The sequence below is a fragment of the Vicugna pacos genome, chromosome 8 (assembly GCF_048564905.1).
Source record: "Vicugna pacos chromosome 8, VicPac4, whole genome shotgun sequence".
In the NCBI taxonomy this organism is placed as follows: domain Eukaryota; kingdom Metazoa; phylum Chordata; class Mammalia; order Artiodactyla; family Camelidae; genus Vicugna; species Vicugna pacos.
In genome coordinates, this window is record NC_132994.1 from 59,124,913 (window position 1) to 59,145,441 (window position 20,529).

At 36.3% G+C, this 20,529-nt stretch overlaps 1 protein-coding gene across 7 annotated transcripts in view; it reads right to left on the reverse strand.

The window, feature by feature from the left end:
• The window catches only part of HIVEP2 (HIVEP zinc finger 2), a 176,847-nt gene that overhangs the window by 25,397 nt on the left and 130,921 nt on the right, over positions 1–20,529 (reverse strand). For all 7 annotated transcript variants that reach the window (XM_072965954.1, XM_072965952.1, XM_072965949.1 and 4 more), the window contains one exon: positions 5,114–5,208. The gene's annotated coding sequence lies outside the window, so the exon portion shown is untranslated. The remainder of the gene's footprint in view (positions 1–5,113; positions 5,209–20,529) is intronic.

Here is a 20,529-nt window from a genome sequence, read left to right on the forward strand (position 1 = left end):
TTGCTTATTAACAAAGATGCCTCCACGCAAATGTACTGTTAAGTTCCCAAACTAAATTCACATAACTGGTTTTATTTCTGTGACCAATTTGCTCCCCAACATAGACTGCTACTATGATGACAACAGTAGTTGCACTTAGCAAGGGGGAAAGAACATGGAAATTCCCACAGGAACAATAAATCTTTCGGATGAGAAATCAGTGACCCCCAGGCATTTGTAGCAAGGTATCTGTAATCAAAAGGTCCTTCTGCTAACAGCCATGAAGCACAATAGATTTGTAAAGCAGTGGTTGGAAAAAACAAATAACAAGCGTATTAACTCTGATTTGCTAAAAAGTATTAGTATTGAATTAAATTTTTCTTCCATAGTGATGTTCCTATACATCCCTCTACAGGTAAAGCGGCAAAAAGTGAAAGAGAAGTGATGGCGTCATAAGACTTCAATGCAAATGTACTTTGGTCATTTCTACCAACCATGCTAACAGGAAGAATACGCAACAGTGAACCCAAATTGGCTGAATTTTTTGTTTAATTAGCTAAATATTTAAGGTTCATGTAGACACAATCAATCTCCGACCTTTAGAGGTGAATAACGTTCTCTAAAACGGAAGAATATATCCAGTCCAAGACAGAAACTTGTGCAAGTCTTTCCTTAATTAAAAGGCAGAGCTTGAACTGAATAATTTCTAGGTTACTTTTCATATTTAATAGTTTATCACAGTATTAATCTATGTACGCAGCTCCATCACTAGTAATAACAAGGACGACGGCTGTTGTTCACTGTGTATTTACTCTGTGCAGTGGTACAGCTCTGCTGGGGTAGAGCCTCATGATAGTCCTGAGCAACAGGTGTTATTACCCATATTTACAGTTGAGGATGATACTCAGGATCAGAACCAGCATCAAATCCAGGTTTGGCTGGCTGCCAAGCTAAGGGGTCTCACCTCCCTGACTAGCACCTACCACCTCCAGCCCCACTCTTAAGTTTTACCACAATGTAAAATAATACATCGTCAATAATACTTTCTCCTAAATATTTTTACTTGACGTCGATATTTCCAATGCTTGACTTTTTCATAGTTCTGGGAGAATATAAGAGTTTTACATGGTTCTAGCACAGAAAATGGCTCCAACGTGCCATTTCCTAGAAATCAAATCATTCCATAATTTAAATAACGTTCAAAATCTGGGTATTAAAGTATTAATGAAGACAGCTCCTTGTGAGAACCTGATTAATTCTCATGACAAACAATTGTTTTACTTTATTCTTTGAAAAGGAAATTAAGAACCTAACAAGTCAAAATTAGGCATATGGTCACTTCCCATTCCTTACTTTGCACAGATTATATCATTTGCTTAAAACATAGACTTCAAGTTAAACACGTGCATCAAATTTTATGAAAAATAGGAATGGAATACTATATTTAATATTTAAACAGAATGCAGTGTGTTCACTTAGCAATGAGGCAATAACTTTATAAATCAGACATATTTAATTTTTGTGGTTTATAGAAAAAAACTAAAACTATTACACCTTAAACAAGATAAATACCATTCTTATTCACTAAGGACATATCATAAAAAAGAGATGTTCCAAATATAATGCAAACAAAGGCAATCATACTTTGCTATTATCAAATAGACCAGAGATGAAGAAAAGTGATTTGTATAAAAATTAAAAGCAGATACTTAATTGTCAGAACTAAAATTATCTAGAATATTTACTTAATTGTCAATGGGTTTAAGTTTTAGGAGAAAGGAACTAAACAGAAAAATCATGCCTACTATTTTATTAAAAAAAGAAAATCAATTTTGCTAATATTAACAGAATATCATCCTTCATTCCAATAGCATTTATCATCCAGAAAATGTTTTAAAATTCAAACTTTTGATCCCAGTAAAAAATACATGTTGATTTCACTATGCAAATAGCTTTGGGGATGAAAATCTCCCCCTTTTAAATTTCTAAGACAAGCTTACCTAAGATGTCCTACCATTCTATCGGGGAGTTGGGTCGTCCCCGTGCCATGTGCCCTACTCCTGTTTATTCAGGAAGACCTGTCCTTACGTCTCAGCTGGAAAGCCCAGAAGTACCAGGGATCCCTCTGGTCTACATTCCTCTGAACTACAAAGTCTAACCTTTCTCTCCAGTGAAAGGTTTAATTAAGAACATTACTAGGGAGTTGGAGATCACTCCTATTTCACATGAACATTTTACATGAGGTTTTAAGATTTTAAACATATCTGAGGATATCGTATTCTCTCCAACACCATCCTTGAGAGTCTTCAACTGACTGCTATCCATAAAATCTCTTTCCTTCTTGGAGTTTCTGAGGCATATAGAGAAAGGTAGATGGGAGAAGAAAGAAGTGATGGGCCTTTTGGGAATTCACTGGTCATGTGCATGAACCATTAAGAACATGGGCTGTTATCATTCATCTCTTGTCTACAGTTGCTTTATTCTGGAAACTGAAAAAATTCTGCAGTGTAAACTGTGTGCACCATAGATCTATTCCTGAGCATTGCATGTCTGTCTCTTTAAAACGAAGTAGGACTTGGGAGCCTTCAAAGTCTTTTTGCTGCTCTTCTTAACTTACACTTAGGAAGATAAATTCACTTTAAAATCCATAAGGCTTTCAAAGCTTAAGCCAAGGTTTGATAATGACATCTGTCTTTTTTTTGTTAGGAGCTATTTTCACTTAGCCATCTATTCTACTAACGATGGTATAAATTCCTAAGCTTGTATTTTATTACTTAAATGTATGAAAATGTTTATAAGATAGGGAAATGCTTTTTTTGGACCTCAAAATATTCTTATGAACTATCAAATGTATCATTGTATATACCTGCAATTTTAGTATAATTTTCTCAATAAAGATCTACACGGAGCTATAAAGATCTACAGTAATGTGGTTATTATAGCTATGATTGCATAGATTCACTTTGTTTTTCATATTCTGTGTGTGTTAAAAGTAAATCCCCAGTTATCCCAATCAATTGATGTGCAATATCAACTGCATATTAAATAAGTATGCAATTACTACTATATGCAATAAATTTACTCAACTCGATATTTATTTAAATGCACATTACTTATTGCTTATCTATACTACTTACTGCATATTTTACAGTATTAAGTATGCATATTAAATAAGTATGCAATTTTTACTAAAAATAAATAAAAATGCAATATTAGAGCAATCCTCATATGATAAGAAAACAGCCAGTTATCACTTCATTCTCTGAGATTTCTTTTTACGGTAACCAAGCCCATGCAAAGCCATTTTTGGCACCATTGCCAACAAAGAAGCGGTATTCCAAACACAGGTTCACATTCACATTTAAAATTTTCCCTAATGCCTTTGAGCGCTATGAAAGGCATTTTGCAGGAGGATGTGACTTTGGGGTTTCCTGTGGATGGTGCCCCAGCCCATAGGAGTCCTTCAGGCGGTAAAGGCAGGCATTGTCCAGCAAGCTCAGCACATTTTTCAGAGGTGGGTAATACTGAAAAAGACACCACCCTCTGCATGGCTATTTTAGTGGTAATGGAACTAAGGGAACTGAGCAGAAGAAAGGAAAATGGTATCACATGGAAGAGTTGCCACTTTTCTAAAAGCGTGCCCACTCCTTTGGCCACACTTCCCAGTCCCTCTCAAATCCACTTGGCAGCCAGTTAAATAATTTCCTCTGACAGGCCCTGAAAAGAAAGGCCCAGAAACAGCCTCCCTGATGGACCTCCACAGAGGTCTCCTCAGGATAACAGCTGGGTGGGATTGGCAGGAAGGCAGCCCAGCTCTGCAGATGAATAAAGGCCTACAGTATCCAGGGGTGTCAGTCTGGGACCTTCTGCTTAGGAAAACACTGCCTTCAAAAAAACTTCACCTCAGGAAATTAATCATTACTTGAGTGGTGGTAAAAGTCAAGTGAGCATTAAATAATAACATCCTAAATAATAGCGGTGTAAGATGACAGGCAACAAACACTACCTCTCTACCTGCAATGTTTGAATAATAAAACATTTTTAAAAAATTAAATTGGTTTATTTGGTCCTTTTTTTTGACAATTTGGTGGTATTCCACTTGTGAACAAAATATATATCTTGTGATAATAATTACTGATCTAAATTTTAGAGACCATTTCCATATATTTGCTTTCAAAATGCCATAGATCAACTGCAAAATGTTTTTAAGAAATACATGAGTGTCTCAGAGCACGGCTGCTTTAACACTGATGGTCCCGCAAGTCACTACCACACATGAGCACCGGATGAGGGGAAAAAGGATCTACCGAAAACCCCTGACCAGTGCCAGAGTCCAACTGAATACAGACTTATTTCCACAGGATGATTTAAAAAAGGCACCTTCCTGAGAGCTAAATTCATTACAAGTGCTTCTTTTATTAGTAAAAATTCCCATAACAACCTTAGCTCTCCCTAAAAGGAGCAAGTCGCCAATGTGAGGGGGATACTGTATATTATATAAAACTCTGTGAAGCAATTCAAAGAACTTTTGGAGAAAAGTGAAAAGATTGTGATGATCACTCTCTAATTTGACATACATTAACATCTAATTTGACATTTAAAATCTAGTGGAAAACCGAACTGTATTTTTTCCATGTTGGCTACAATGAGAACTTGATTGCAGACAGTTGTACAGTTTGCATATTTGTTCAACATATTCACGACTTATTTTGACTATAGCATGCTAATTTTAATATTTCCTCATACCTTTTTTTTTTGCAACTTTTTTTACAATTCTGATTTTGCTTTTCTGGTGAAAAAATGCATTCTAGAACATTATAGACCTAGGCATTCTCTAACAAAAGTTATTAGGATTTACTAAGTGGAATTTTGCATGAAAACAAACTGTGCCAGAAAGAAATCCTCTTAAATGAGGCTATCTCAATTAAGGAAATTATAATTAAAAGTGAACTATTATGAAAAACAAAATAAAACAAAACCTTTACTACATTTTTCTCTCCAAATAGCAATATACATCATTTCTTTCTAGACTTGATGACAAAGTCAGTTCACATATGGGTGCACAGGAAGCTAAAACTGCTTTTCAGGTTAAATGTGAAACAACAGAATAAAATAGTAACTTTTAGTTATTAACCTGTTATCCTCATATCAAAAAACTGCATCCCAACTGTCTTTGTTTTCCACGACGCCAACTCTCTCCACAGGAACTCATGCACCACTTCTGGGAATCTAAAAGAGGAACAAGAAGATTTTTTAAATGATGACACTTGTAGTGAATTTAACAGGCAGGCTTATTCTTTATTCATAGAAATATCTTTCTTGAGGACAGAAAACTTGGAACTAGATCTCTCAAGAAGACTTTTTCTTTCAAGAAAAAACTTTCCTTTCCTTTCACATAGCCTAAATCTTTTGACTAAGTCCCTGTATTAAAAAGAGAATTGTATGTAACAGTAACAGTGGAAGCAATTCAGAAAATAACATGAGGGTTAAAACAGTATGTTGGAACTAGACATTCTGCCCCTGGAATCCATGATACAGTTCTGCCTTCAAGCTGAGATTCCCACAAAACTTCTTTTGGAACATCAGCAACCAAACTCCACAGGATCAAGCCTCAGATAACCTCACCGAAAATTCTTTTCTATAGTTTATTTCAGCAATATATGTTCTGTGCTAAAATTAATTTCTGAAATAGGAAGCCAAAACTAACCAAAGTAAAATCCTGAGACATAACAAACTCTAATAGGTAACAAAGAAAGGAACTTTCTCACACTTAGAATTAATGTAACCAATCTGATCCAAAAAAAAAAAAAAAGCATTGAAGGTCAAACTACTTAATCCAAATAGATTAATCAATCAACCATCTTCAGATGGTTTATCTCCCAATACAAAAGGCATATATAAAAACACTACATATCCATAGATGGTAATTGTATATTTGTTCATTTTTAAAAACATTGCTCTTTCTTCCAGACATGTTATGCTTCATAGGAAGGACTAAAGCATCAATACATAACAGTTAAAATGTGCCTTAACCCACTACCACTTCATGTGAGCATTCAAAACGCTTAAAGGAAGTAGTTAGATTTAATTTCTCCTGCTTTCTGCACATCACTGCAGCAGCACTTCAGGACACCCTGTGCACTTTGAAACATGAATCATTATAAGCAAGGAGGCCCACTCGGTTCCTCAAAAGACACAAAAGATGCAAAAATAGCTTCTGCAATTGAAGCAAGAACCACGTCAGCAGCCAGATGAATGTGGGTGGTCAGATAAGATTCTGTTGCTGCAAAGGGCAAATTATTAAGCGAATGTGAGATTTATTTTCTTTTTTAAACTTTGTTCTTCTTGCCTCAAATCAACCATTTGCTGGCACTTATATGACACTTGACAAGCTCTACTATTCACAAAATTGAAAGCTTCATGAAAGTCAAAGAACATGATTGATTAAATGCTGAGAGAATAGTGGTGGCATCCTTAAAATATATATATACACACACACACACACACACACATGTTCTATCAGATAATTAACTATATCCATATTAACAAACCAGATAGCATCTCTTTTGAAAAAAAAATCAAGTGCTAAAAAAAAAAAGAAAAAAACACTATACATTGGGAATATGACCTAAGCCAAAGTAAAGCATGGCAACTCTTGATAAAAAAAGAATAAATCACTGAGCTATTTTGCACTCTGAGCAAAATTCACCCAAAACTTAAATGGGCCAAGATTCTATAGATATAGCTATTTATAGGGAAAAACAACTTGCAATACTCAGTGACTATCTACGATTGACAATCCCACAGTCACTGAGCTGGGTCAAGAGGGAAAAGGAGAACTTAGTCCTCAGAAGGCCAGCACTGACACCCAACCCTTCCAGCTGTCACAACTATAGACAAGCCCCCAGCCATTCCTTAACCCAGCAACCATCACTCCGATCAACAGCTTCCACAGGCAAAACAGAGCATATGAGTCTTCCCAGACAAGCTCTGATGGGGCAGCGTTCCCAGTTCTGACTCTGCTTTTCCAGTCGTACTTTCCTGGGCTATGGCTACTGGAAATAGGAAACACTCATCTCATGATATGCATGTATCTGGAATTTTAGATTATAGAAGGTCCCTTCTTTTAGTCATTAAGAGAATTTGAAAATTGTTTCTGTTGTATGAATTGCTATGCGTTGCTACGCTTCAGTGCTTGGTTTTCACTTAAAGAACAAAAAAGCAATGGTTGTCATGTTGTACTTACATTTTACCTTACAGAATCTTTCAGGCAATTAGTGTGATTTTAAAGCAAATATCTAAATGATATTAACATGAAAGATACAACAACAAGTTTGGAGATTTTGCACAAATGATTTTGTTGCAACTGGAATCAAGAATGGCCTCTACAAGGGAGGTAATTATTGTTACTATTAAAATAAAGACATGGAAATGTCCATCTCAGAAAATTGTTTTTGCATTAATTTTGAGTGAGCTTTTGTGCCTCAGTTTCTTCACTAAATAAAAGAAAAATATTTCCTTAAATAGTTCTTGAGAATATAATATTATAACTCATGCTTACGTTTCCTAGAAATCAACAGTTCACACAGTACATTTTTTAAATAATGGAATAAAAGAAAGAGATTTTTCACTTTTTGTTAAACTTTAGGTTATTAGATTCATAAGAAATCACCCCGCAATGAAAACTTAATCTATAAAAGTAACACGTTTTCAGAAAATAGTGTTAACAGATCTTGTTAAATATCCCCAGGTCATTTAAAATTCATTCCTAGATATGAGGTGAAAATTATCTTTCACTTTACTTTACTAACAAAGTAAAGACTGATTTTTTCTGTCGCCTGCAGGTTTATAGAAGAGTTCTTTTAAAAATAGTTTCCAATCCCCCATCTCCTATGTGTAACAAACACTTGGAAAGTTTGAGCATTATTGTTTTTAACCCAGTGGTTTCTCAGTCTTTCTACTCTTAGAAAAAAAATCCTTTGCATTAGATATTTGTTCTTTGATGCATACCAATTATTACTAAGCTAAGCAAGGGTTGTGATGAGCTATGATTAGATAGATAGACAGACAGACAGATAGATAGATAGATAAAGATAGATGTGTTTAAAATGCCCATTGTTGGTAAGATTCTTCTTATTTTAATTCTCTGTTCTTCCAGACTATTTCAAGACAAGTTATGGTTTAATGGTTTAATATGACTTTGATGAATTTTGCAAGAGGTTAAGGCTTCACTGGCAAACTTCTCATGCGAATATAAGTAGCTCTCATCACTCTTTTTTCTAAGGTTAAACACATACACACGACCATAATTTTAGTAGAAGAGCTAATAAGACAAACCAGCTACACTTTAGATGAGAGCTGTAATAATGAAGAAAAATAATTATTTGCATCAACTCCACTGAAAAAATGGCAAATAGGACCTGGAAACAAGATATGACCCTTATATTTCTTAGTTAAAAGGAATGTTTAAAAGAATGAATACCACTCTTCATATATTAGAGAAGAGATACTTCTTTCATTTTATAGAAGGGAGTAGAAAAGATTCAAAAGTAGTAGGTAAGATGCAAGGAGAGAACTGAAAGATAAATGTGTGCTCAAGATACACTTAATCCAAGTATATTAGAAGTGTACCAAAAGAGAATTTTTTCCTTCTATGAAAAAAAAGGCTCTAAATGGGGCATTTTCCACTTGGAGTGTCGAGAGTGGCAAAGCAAGAGGCACCTGGGAGGTGGTAGAGAGGCAGGCACAGGCTGTGAAGTCACACACACACACACACACACACATGCACACACACTTTGATCAGGATGATGATTATAAGCTTAGATCTGTAGAAACAATTTCCATATGAAAGTAAAGGTTGGGATTGGGTTTGGAATGTAAAGAAGATGAAAAAAGGTTAAAGAGGTACAAGGAGGAATGGGAAAGTGTTAACCTTGGAGCATGAGGCAATTTACTTTTGGGACAACTACACAGAAGTCTTTGAAAAGTCAAAAAAAAAAAAAACGGGTGTCTGGGAAAAGAGAGGATCTTGCACAAGAGGAGGATGGGGCAAACTGAGTCAAACTTTGCCTAATCTGCCATTTTGCTTAGGGTTCTGGTTCTAGAAACTGCCCATCAAAATGATCCTAGGGCTAACTTTGGTCCATTGCTGCTTCTCAGCAGGTAGTCATTGCTGGAGCATGAAAAAGGTACAAAACAAAGCATATGTGTAAATTAAAACTACTAAAAACACAAAAAGTAGATCCGTGTGAATTAGTGATTTTAACTTAGTTCAGCCTCCTTAACTAGGGTTTCTGACTATCTTGTGACACTTACTGAATACCTAAGTCAGCAAATGAGCTAAGTTTACAAAATGCAGAAAAGGAAAAGGGGAGCTCTATGTTTAAAAGCTCAGAGCCTCGAAGTGAGACTTTTGTGAACAACGAGGCTCAACAAAGTAGAGGTGCTTTGACACAAATATAAACACAATTTAGGGAGAGCAGAAAAGAGGGAATGGCCAACTATTATCAAGAGACATAGAAAAGGTTTTAGTGAGGCAATGATACTAAGTCTTTTTAAAGAAAATTGTATATGCTAATAAATAAAAGCCCAGAGTTCTCAATGTTAGATTTAGAGATAAATACATCTATTAGATGAAATAGGGACTAAGATTGTATCATTTCCATCTCTCTAGTTGTATACGCTTTATTTTACTGTGGTGGAAGGCTGGTTCATGGGGATGTTTAGGGAATAAAGTGAACATTCTAGTTAACACAACCTTATGTTAGGTAAAGACCACAGAGAAATAATTCTTGTTTTCACATCTGCTAGTGATTATTTTCCAAAGTACATCAGTCTTTTCCTTGAGTTAATTACAGTCTCATGAACATAATTTAATCTTTCTTTGATGATTCAGGATCATATAGTGCTTTCTGGCCCTTACTCTGCATCTGGGCTAGGACTGCCTGGTATTGGCAACGCAAACTTCTCCCTCACATGAATTCTTAAACATAGTCAAGTCTTCCAAGATCAGAACTGCAACCGAGATTTTTTTTTCTTGATCACATATTTGACATCAGACTAACTTGTTTTAGGAGCAAATATATAACCATCTACTTCTATCACCATTACTTGTTAAGCTTATCCTAAGTCATACAGGGAGTGTTTAGTATTGTGAAAGATTCTAGAAATCATTGTATCCACAAGCCAAATAACAGAAGGAAAAGCTGAGCACCAGAGAAAGTAAAATACTTGCTTAAGGACCCATAGGTCATTAGAGCTGGGCTATAGCTTTGGTCTTCAAACTTTCAAGTCATCTATTTTCCACTATCCATACTACTTTCTCTTATTGAAAGTTTATTAATCTGGTTCTATTGTAGAAACTGATTGAATAAATAAAGGAATAAAAAATGAAGAATAAATAATATTGAACTTAGAAGAAGCAAAGACACTTATCATCCATACTTTAAAGTTATTCTATCAAATAAATAGAAAATAGCAGTAGCTAAAAACCAATGCTCCAATGGACTGTTTATCAATTTTTATTCCTAAAGCCAGGACAGCTCTTTCATTGACAGTCAATGGAGGTAAGCTTTTTGGTTCATAAAAATCAAAATTTCACCAAGGAAGCCTATATAGTACCCCATTTCCACAGGCACTACTTCTCCTGCAGAATGATGTTTGCTACCTTATTTTTTGCAAACGAGCAGGACCAATTAGGTGTTCTGTAAATTTTTTGTTGTTTTCTCATGTGTGATACATTTTTATTTTTACATCCCCATTTTTAATTTTTATTTCTTTTCCTTTTAATTCCCTCTACTCTATCCCTTAATTCTATTATGGCAGGTAAAGAACTACTTCTCGCCAAGCTAACTTAAATATTTACTCTTTAACTAAATATTTGGAGGATAAAATCAAAGGAGGACTATTTGACTACTATACTCTAATGAGAAATATGACATAACAAAATCGTAACTCCAATGCATTGTTTTCTCCAGTTTTGTCTTTTACAGTGCTATGTTCACTAATTGTTATTATTTAGGTATACCTAAATAAGATCATCATTCTTTTTCCAATTCTCTTTTTACTCCTGGCTGTGCCAAGATTAGCATAAAGAAAAGCCAATGTTAACTTTGGATTTATGTAAACAAAGAGAATGGAGAAATCAAATTGCCAAATATGCATTCTATTCGTAAGTATGCATAAAACAGGCTGACCTTGCCTGAAGGAAAAATCTATCTCTTAGGGAAGAGCCTCCAACATGAATGGAAATAATACCAAAAGTAATAAAAGCAGAGCTGAAAACTTGAATTGCGTTCCATATTTCATGCTACAACCTATTCTCGGACGTAATGAAAAAAACTGTCTTCAGTCTCTCTACATTAGGTCTATAAGCAATAAAGATCCTTCAAAAAGAAACCAAGGCAAAGCCTATGGCATATCATCTAACCTAACCAGGTGGCCCTATCCACTTCTAATAACTGAGCTGCTGGAATAATCAATTCTGTCTCCTCTCTTGAAAAGTTTTACAGAGAGTGGGGAAATTGACACATGTGCCAGCACAGAGACATACAACCTCAGTAAATCAAAAACAAATTTTGTTTCCACACTGTCCCAGGATTTGTGAAGCATACAGAGTAAATAAATGACAGGATCCTAACCCTCAAGAGTTTGAAAATGGACATAAAGTTAGCACACAACAAGTACCCTGAACATCAGTTATTATCAGAATTCAATAAAGCGTATGATCCAAAAAGGGCTTGAACAACCAGGTAGGACTCAACGGAGTTGTAAGTGGATCAAATGGAAGCCATAGTTTATCCAAATGAAGTAACTAGAAAAGCCTTAAAGTTACCTATGCTATGTGGTTATTCAGATACTCCCCTGGTACTTTGATAAAACTCTCAATAGCATTCATATTTTCAGCCTCGTCTTGGAATACGTCATCACCTACAAAGTGTAAGGCTAGAAAAATATTCAAGTGTCAAGCAGGTGCTGATAATATCCTAACAGGCCAATGCTGTCAGACAATTCCAGAATTTCATCTATTGGCCCATTCACTCAATCAAATGACATTTTTTCCAAAGCTTATATATACTAATGTAATGAAATAAAGTATTATTGGAATGCAAATTTTATATTTGAGTTTGAAGCCAGCTATTATTATCTCATTTATCTACCTATCTAATTTATATCCATTTCAATGAAATCAAATATGGTTAAGAATAAGGTACACATGAGGAATTTGAAGATAAGACAAGAATCCTGCTTTCAAAGAGCTTGCTGTCTAGTAGGTGAGGAAACCATATAAACAAGTTGTAAAAGCTATAGAGGCATAAAATGGGATTATGGGAGTACAGAAACAGAAATTGATTGGGCACGCTGCATTTAAGAAACACTCTCTTAGGTCTTAAAAGGAGGCTAGGATTTGGCAAGCAGAGATGCAGAGGAAAGGCATGTAATGGGAATGCATCATCGTGCTAAAGAGAAGAGTGAGGGATGCTGAAGAAACAGCTCTGCGATGAGCACATTTGGGGTGATGAGGTAATGGAACTGAGGGCGGAGAGGACAGGCGGCGACAGATGGTAAAGGAACTTTATCTGGTAGACAATGACGGCCATCAGAGGTTCGGAATAGAGGACTGCCACAATCAGAGAGACACCTCAGAAAGTTCACACTTACATCTCATGTCTTTCCATCTCTTTTTGGGCAAACTTCTACAAATGTATAACCTGAAAAAGAATCGGGATTAACAGAAAGTTCGCTTTAAGACCAGGGAGACTTGAAGCTAAAGGAGAGAAAGATACAAGTGATAAGATAATTAGTGGAATAAACTCTTTGAGAAGTGGGAAAGAGAAGGGGACTCGAGAGCATAGATTAAAGATCAGTTTCAGAAGGAAGAATGGAAGCTTTTCTATTTCAGACTGGAGGAAAGGAAGAAATAATAAAGGAAGACAATCTTTTAGACAGAGAGAAAAGAAACAATTTCTCTTAAGATGTTCTTCATCTGCTCAGGTAAGTAGAGGGCTGGCCACCGATGGGAGTGAGGGTGACAGAGCTTGCTGAGGGGTTTGATGAGTTCAAACAGCTGTTTTCCCTGAGTAACTGGTGTATTTAACAGTCTTAGGAAGAACACTGTTTCTTATTAGGCTACTTTAAAAGGCTATTTTGCACCAGAATACATGCAAAATTTATCTCAGTTGGTAAATATATCCAAGTACTATGATATAATTATGACATATCAAATAATACAATAAAATGTATAAATGTATCTTTTGTTTTTCAATAAAGCTCTGAAGATGATGAACTATAAGCCATTATCTATGAATAGCAGATTTAAAACAATTTAAAAAAACTTTATATACTCTTTTTTAAAACTGTTTCTTAAAAACAAAACAGCTGTGGAGATCTTTTACTATAAACATGAAAACTGATTGATACTGATTTTAGAAATGTTACTGAGTTTTAGTGTTAGTTAATATCTGGAAAACAGATTCTTCACCTTATTGAATTAAACACATATATTCAACCACATATGCAATATATTGAACGTTACAAAACCATTTTTACATCCCACAGCACATGACAGTGGCTGGCAGAGTAGAAGTCAGTAGGTACCTATCAGCTGAGTGGGTGGATGAATAAATAAATAAATAAATGAATAAACTAATGAATGACTGTGAGTCTATCATGTGTGTGCCCTGCACCTGAGAAAACATCTTCTTGCTTAATGACTGAAAAAAAAAAATGCTTCATAAACCCTCAGACTTGGAGCACAGACGGGATCCTGGTAAGTCTGCCACCATATCCAACAAATGTGGACACGAAAACCCACCAGGACTGAGTGACTGACCTAAGTGGACTTCAGGGAAGTTGAGCATCTCAAAACTTCAAAAAGGATTAGTTTCATGATTTCTGGCACTTCCTCAGCTACCAAACACAAAGATAAATTTTTTGTAAATGTTGAAAGGTGCAGAAGTTAGATGTTATTTAGAAATTAAAGTAGAAAAAAGAGTTAACAGAAATGTGTGTGTTTTTAACAAAGTACTAAATTTAAACATCTAATCATTTTACTTTTTGTTAAAATCTCATCTCAAAACAGTAACTAAAGTAAGTTATTAAGAGAGAGGTTTAAATCTCTTCACCCAAGGTGTGAACAATAAAATATCAATTTAACTTGGTCTCTCCAATTTCTCACTCTTTCTTTCCTGCCTCCTTACTGATCGGAGCAGTCATTTTAGCCACTAAAGACCTGTGAGGTTTGATGCTGATTCTATGTATACTTATGCCAAATATGTAAATGTGAGGATCACTGAAAACCCGGGGAAAAGAAAGATGGCTCCTACACTAGAACATGAAGCATGGAGGCAACATAGCCACAAACTTTTGCCTCTGCCCTGAGTAGTGGTCAAGACAAGCAAGGCAATGCTGACATCAATGGCCGTCAAGATACAAAGTCATTTCTTGCTATTGCTCATGAATAGTCCTACCTTTGCAGTCTTAGAGCACCGTTACCTCACTGACTATCAAGATGCTGGTCTATTTGCTAACTGGAAGGGCAGGATGGGGTAGAATTTAAGGACTGGAATCAGACTATCTAGGTTCAAGTAAATCGTGGATCAAGCACTTAATAGCAATGTGACCATGAAAATTTTAGTATGAAGAGAAGTAATCTTAGTCTAAAGGGAACACCAAATATCACCTATCATCTTCATTTAAGTGTGAGAATTCGATAAGACCCATTGAATTCAATGAAGGCAAAGCACTTAGCATTGTGTCTTGCTCGTGGCAATTGTTTAAGTATTATTGTGGGTGATAACTGTCCTCAGAGACTTAGCCAGGGCCTTGGTTACACCAATTCCAAATGGTACCAGGGTATGGAGCCAACGTAGAGTGTGAGGCAACTGCACTGGATGACAGTGACTCAGCCAAGCCTGCCTTGGTACTAACCTAAGCCCCTGGGCTGAGAACATCGTGCACAAGGGGCAAAGGAGGGAGGAAGGACTGCCTGGTTGCACTTCCTTAATGGAATTTTCTCATTAATTGATAACTGTTACGGACTGAAAGTTTCTGTCTTCCCCAAATTCATGGGCTGAAGCCCCAGCCCCCAGTGTGGGTATAATTGAAGACGGGGCTTCTAAGGAAATAATTAAGATTAAATGAGACCATAAGAGTGGGTTTATATCCACCCATAGTAATCCCATAGGATTAGTATTCTTGTAAGAAGAGACATCAGAGAGCTCTCGCTCACTTTTTCTCTCTGCATATACACACAAGGAACAGGTCATGTGGGCACACAGAGAGACGGTGGCTCTCTACAAGCCAAGAGAAGAGGTCCCACAAGGAAACTTATCTTGCTGACATCTTGATCTTGAACTTCAAGCCCCCAAACTGTGAGAAACAAATTTCTGTTGTTTAAGCCACCAGTCTGTGGTATGTTGTTATGGCAGACTTGAGTAGACTAACATTATAATTAACACAGTTTTACAGAAGTACATACAGTTTTTGGGTGGGGAGAAAAGGTGCAATGAAAAGAATACTGCATTTCGAGTCAGGGAACCCATATTCCTGCATTAGTTCTAATACCTGGAAGCTGTGTAATCTCGGACAATTTGTTTAACCTTTTTGATCCTCTTTCTTCATTCAGAAAATGAAAACACTTCCTCCTCCCAATCAAGGCTGTTGGAACCAGATGCCTGGCATAGTAGGTGCTCAATACACTGATACTTAAAAGATAATAAAATCAAAGGGGAATCCTGTGAGGAGCATACAGTAAAGATACCGTATCTAATAATTCTATATTACCACCTAAAGCAGAACACTGCGATCAATAGTCACGCTGTGCTTCACTTTATCAACATTTAGGAAACATTTATTGATGGCATGAATGTTCATTTCTGATGGTGCCATTAGTGACTGAGGTGATTTTTTTCCAACGTTTCAGTCAGTAATTTATCAAAAGAAAAGGATGAGGCTTCTATGCCATATTTTTGTTTCCAATTCGATGATTACCAAAGTATGCATTCCTTGCCACTACGGACAAGGTGAGATGTCTATTCCAGTTTATTTAGCAATCAAAAAAGGAGCTGTGTGGCTTATAAATTTTAATTGTCCATTTACTGACAGCAAATACTATATATAAAATAGATAAAAAAATAAGTTTATACTGTATAGCACAGGGAAACTATATTCAATACCTTGTAGTAACTTATGGTGAAAAAGAATATGAAAATGAATATATGTATGTTTCTATGTGACTGAAGCATTGTGCTGTACCCCAGAAATTGACACAACATTGTAAACTGACTATACTTCAAAAAAAATACATTTTAAAAATTGTCCATTTAAAGTAAAGACATATGAGAAATTTATCTGGTATCAGTATCAAAAAGAATTTTATTTTTACTTAAAACTGGCTTTATAGATACTATATTTTAAGCCATTTAGTGTCCCTTTTTGGATTGGCTGCTGGAAAGCTAAAGATCTAAATTTGGGACCCTCCTCTAGGAAGTATCTAGGCCTTCTTGGTGTGTATTTTGATCATTAACATCATATTTAGCTTCAGGTAGTATTCCTACCTTTGCTTCCTACTGTCTCCTGCTCACACTTACTAATTTATACACATACACATCTCAATAATGGGGACTGTTAGAAAAGACATAATAAATGTAGCTGGGAACTGTTTCCAAAATTGAATCTATTTGTATATTTCAATAGTGTTTGGGCAGCACAACTGGGAAAACTAATTGGTTCCAGGTATATAAAAAAGTAACCTGGAAACGTCCCAATATTTTCTTTTCCTTCAGCCTTCAACAGTATCGGTTCCAAGAAAAGAAGGGATTTTGTAAATACAACAGAAAAGGTACATATAACACAACTCAAGAAAAACATTAACTACTTTTCCTTCTCCAAGGAACTGCAGATAAATAATATGGAAATAATATGGTCAAATTATATTATCTTTGAGAGATGGTCAAATTTCCAGCTACTGTCAAGGCTCACCAGCAGACACGGTAAATGCATCTGACATATTCTTGGACACAGATAACTGACCCTGGCAGATCCTGCACACAGATCCTGTGCAGTGCATTGAAAGGGTTGGATGAATGTTTTCTATTTGTTGAACATCCATAGGGCATAAAATCAGATTTGAACACATGTACTTTAACAAGATTAGAATGCATTCGATCAGAAAGCATTTCAAGTCTCAAATCAACCTCTACTTTAAAGGTATAAGCATCATTTATCTTAAATGTTAAACAATAAATTCAAACCCAAAAACCATTTTCAGTGACGGTTTGATTAACCAGTCACATGTGATTTAACTTGACTTTTGTTTTCAAATAAATCCAAATGCTGGATAATGTGTGTCTGCATTCATAATTTGGGGTTTCAGTCAACATTGACCAGTATCCAATATGGGCATATCGGCCTGATTTCTGTATTCCTCACACCATATAAATTATGTGAAGAACATAATTTAAATACTGCAGTGGGAAATTATTCACCTTGAAAAAAATGATAATAAATTTAAAAAACATGCTTTTGTTTCAGCTTTGAAAGCAGTTTGCCAAAATCTGCAGGCCCACAAATGGTTTTAATTCACACAATATTCATTGACTCCACATTTACTGACGTTATTTCGAACCTCGCTTTCATTCTCTCTGATATACCAGTGAGGGGAAAATAATCTGTTTAAAAATCTTACTAAGAATTCTTCCCTAGCACAGATTCTCATCAAAACAAACAGAAGTAGAGAAAAATAAGCAAAAACAATTAAGCAAATAAAAACTTACAAAGGAGATCACAAAATTAAATATTTTATCGTATTGTCTCATTTATCAGGCTTGCTCTGATTCCCTTAAAGGCCTTAGACAAGGTGCCAGAACTAGTTTTATTGCAGCATCTGCTCTCTGGTTTTAACACGGGTGTACAAGCAGATTACAGTATTTCTTTCAATTGATAGCTAGCAATATGGAAAGGAAAATGTTTTAATAATGCCTTGAGTATGTGCATTATTTTATTTTTCAAAGCTTATCACTTCAGTCTTATAATATCCTTCTTATGCAAGAAGAGCATGTGGAAATTGAGGCTCAGAAAGGACAAACAATTGTCAAAGCAACCTCTCAAGGATTATATGATCCAATCAACGAGCAGTATCCTGGTCTTCTGTCTCCCCGCACAACGATATTTCCGTGGACCTCACAGGATCCTATAAACCCAGTTTTAAAAAGGCATGTATGGGATTTGTGGGCAGAAGACCTATGCAGGTTTAAGATTCCCTCTGCTATGGACTGACTGGGTGGTTCCCTTACCTTCTCTGTGCTTAAGTTTCCTCATATGTAAAATGGGAATGATAAAGCTGCCAGCGCATTTTTATTCTGCTCAATTGGTGAGCCCAACGTTGAGATGACATGTCAATCTTGAGTCATCAAAGAGTAGATACTGTTGTCACTGATCCTAATGAACAAGGCAGTTTTATTGGTAAAGAAACAAAAACAGACGAAATGAAAAGGCCTGAGCACTAAATAACACTTCCTACTTTCCTGAGGGCCCCGAGTAACTCCTGTCAACACAGCCAACCAGTCAGAAAGCTCTCTCCACAACAGGGTAAGGTGACTAGACTACTCCATGGTTAACCAAGGTCAGCCGAAACCTTCTGCACACATCCATCAGCAACAGACTTACACTCATTTTATGCATTAATGAGAAACCACTTTAGCATCCACTCAACAGTGAGATTCCATTGACAAGGGCCTGGAAAAGCTGGGAAGACCAGGCACGCGAGTCCAGCTGAGCTAAGGTGCAGGGGGAAGGCGCACCAGAGGAAGGCAGGTTCGTCTGGTGCAGGTGCTGCACCACCTCCACCCCCGAAGCTAAAAAGGGCATTACTTCAGCCGTGCCTGGGACAGTCTGTAGTAGCCATCAGCCTTCAGTTTAGTAAATGGAAAGGGACACAAGAAAAGAGGAAAACACCAGGATCACCAGTGTTTTTCATTGCAAGGAATGACTGATACCCTTAAAAACCCTGAAATATTCACATTCGCGTAGGGACGCCTAGTCTGCAAAAATGACAGGGCTCTGACCTTGGAGACACACGGTGTGTACAGCCTTAATGTTTTTCCGTATTTGGACCATGGTCCTTTTGACTATTACGGTCCCTTCTCTTCAAACCTGTTAACAATAAACTCCATTTTTTCCGAACCTGGAGATGAGCGAACAGCAGGGCAAAAACGGTGTCATAAATAAGCCTGTGGAAAACCTTATTTCGTTACCTGCTACCATGACTTGTTTCATGAAATAGATCTTCCTTTCTTTTCTCCTCATGGGGAAAGGGGCACAGAGAGTGGAACTCCTTACTCATAAGACAAAAACATGAGAAAAGAAACAATACAGACATAGTCCTCAGAACCAAAAAATACCAGCACATCATATGGAAAACATTTATAAATAGTACCTCCTCACCAAGGGTTTACTATAAATGGAGGATTTCCACATTCTTGTCAGCTTATTTTCTCTGACGAAAACATCTCAAAGAAAATTTCAAGTGACTGTTTGCTATTTGGCTTAATTTCTATGAGATACAAAATAGGGGTAGAGTGTAAAATAACTATACTTAAAAGTTCTGGATGGGAAATTTTAATTTTTATTAGACATTAATTAAATTTGACCTACACAAGTGAATCCAAATTGAGCTAAAATATTTAGTTCTAAATTGTTTCACAGCCCTTTCCTACATGGAACAAAGAAAATAGTTGGAACTCATCAAAATCAATGAATTTGAAGTACTTTTTTCAAGGAGACAGTAATTAGGACTTTAAGCGAAAACTGGCACAAATCATTTAGACAGTGAATGGAGACAATGTCATCCAAAATTGGAAACAAAGGGCTATTCTTCTGAAGTAACAGTTTCCCTGCTGTGTACATACGAGTTTGGTGTGTCCAAATAGTATGTACACAAATGTCTGGAAAATCCTTCCCTTTGTTTCTAATGTAGTGGTTTGATGTCAAGAAGAGTATTATAAATAGTTATGAAATGAGCTTCTAGGTAGGTAGTGCCTGTCAAACATAAAAGAAGATTTTCATCCTGAAAAGCCACAAGGAATTCTCTTCCTTTGATCTGTGTAGCGAGGAGAGGGAAGTCAGGAATCTCTTCCATCATTGCTACTACCATGAGGGGAGCCAGCCTAACAACAAATCTTATACACAGTCAAAAATATCCCAACAAAAGAAACAAGAGCCCAAACACTTAACAAGTCTCTGGATCAAGCCTAACCTGAAAGTACACTGTCCCTGGACCACTGAGGATCATGAGCTGATAATGTTTTCATTTTTGCTGTAGAGAGTTTAGGTCAAGCTCCCTGCTCCTTACTATCAAAGGCATCATCATATAAATACTATGATTAAGACAGTTTGGCTGGTGTTTCCCACTTCCCAAGTCTACTTGTTTGCCCATGGAGAAGGCATGATGCTAAGGAAGGTTGTACCGTCTTTCCTCTGGATTGCAACTTTCTGCCTAATTCACTCTCTCGAAATGAGAAGTAATTCAGCTCCTGACTGCTCAAGGTCACA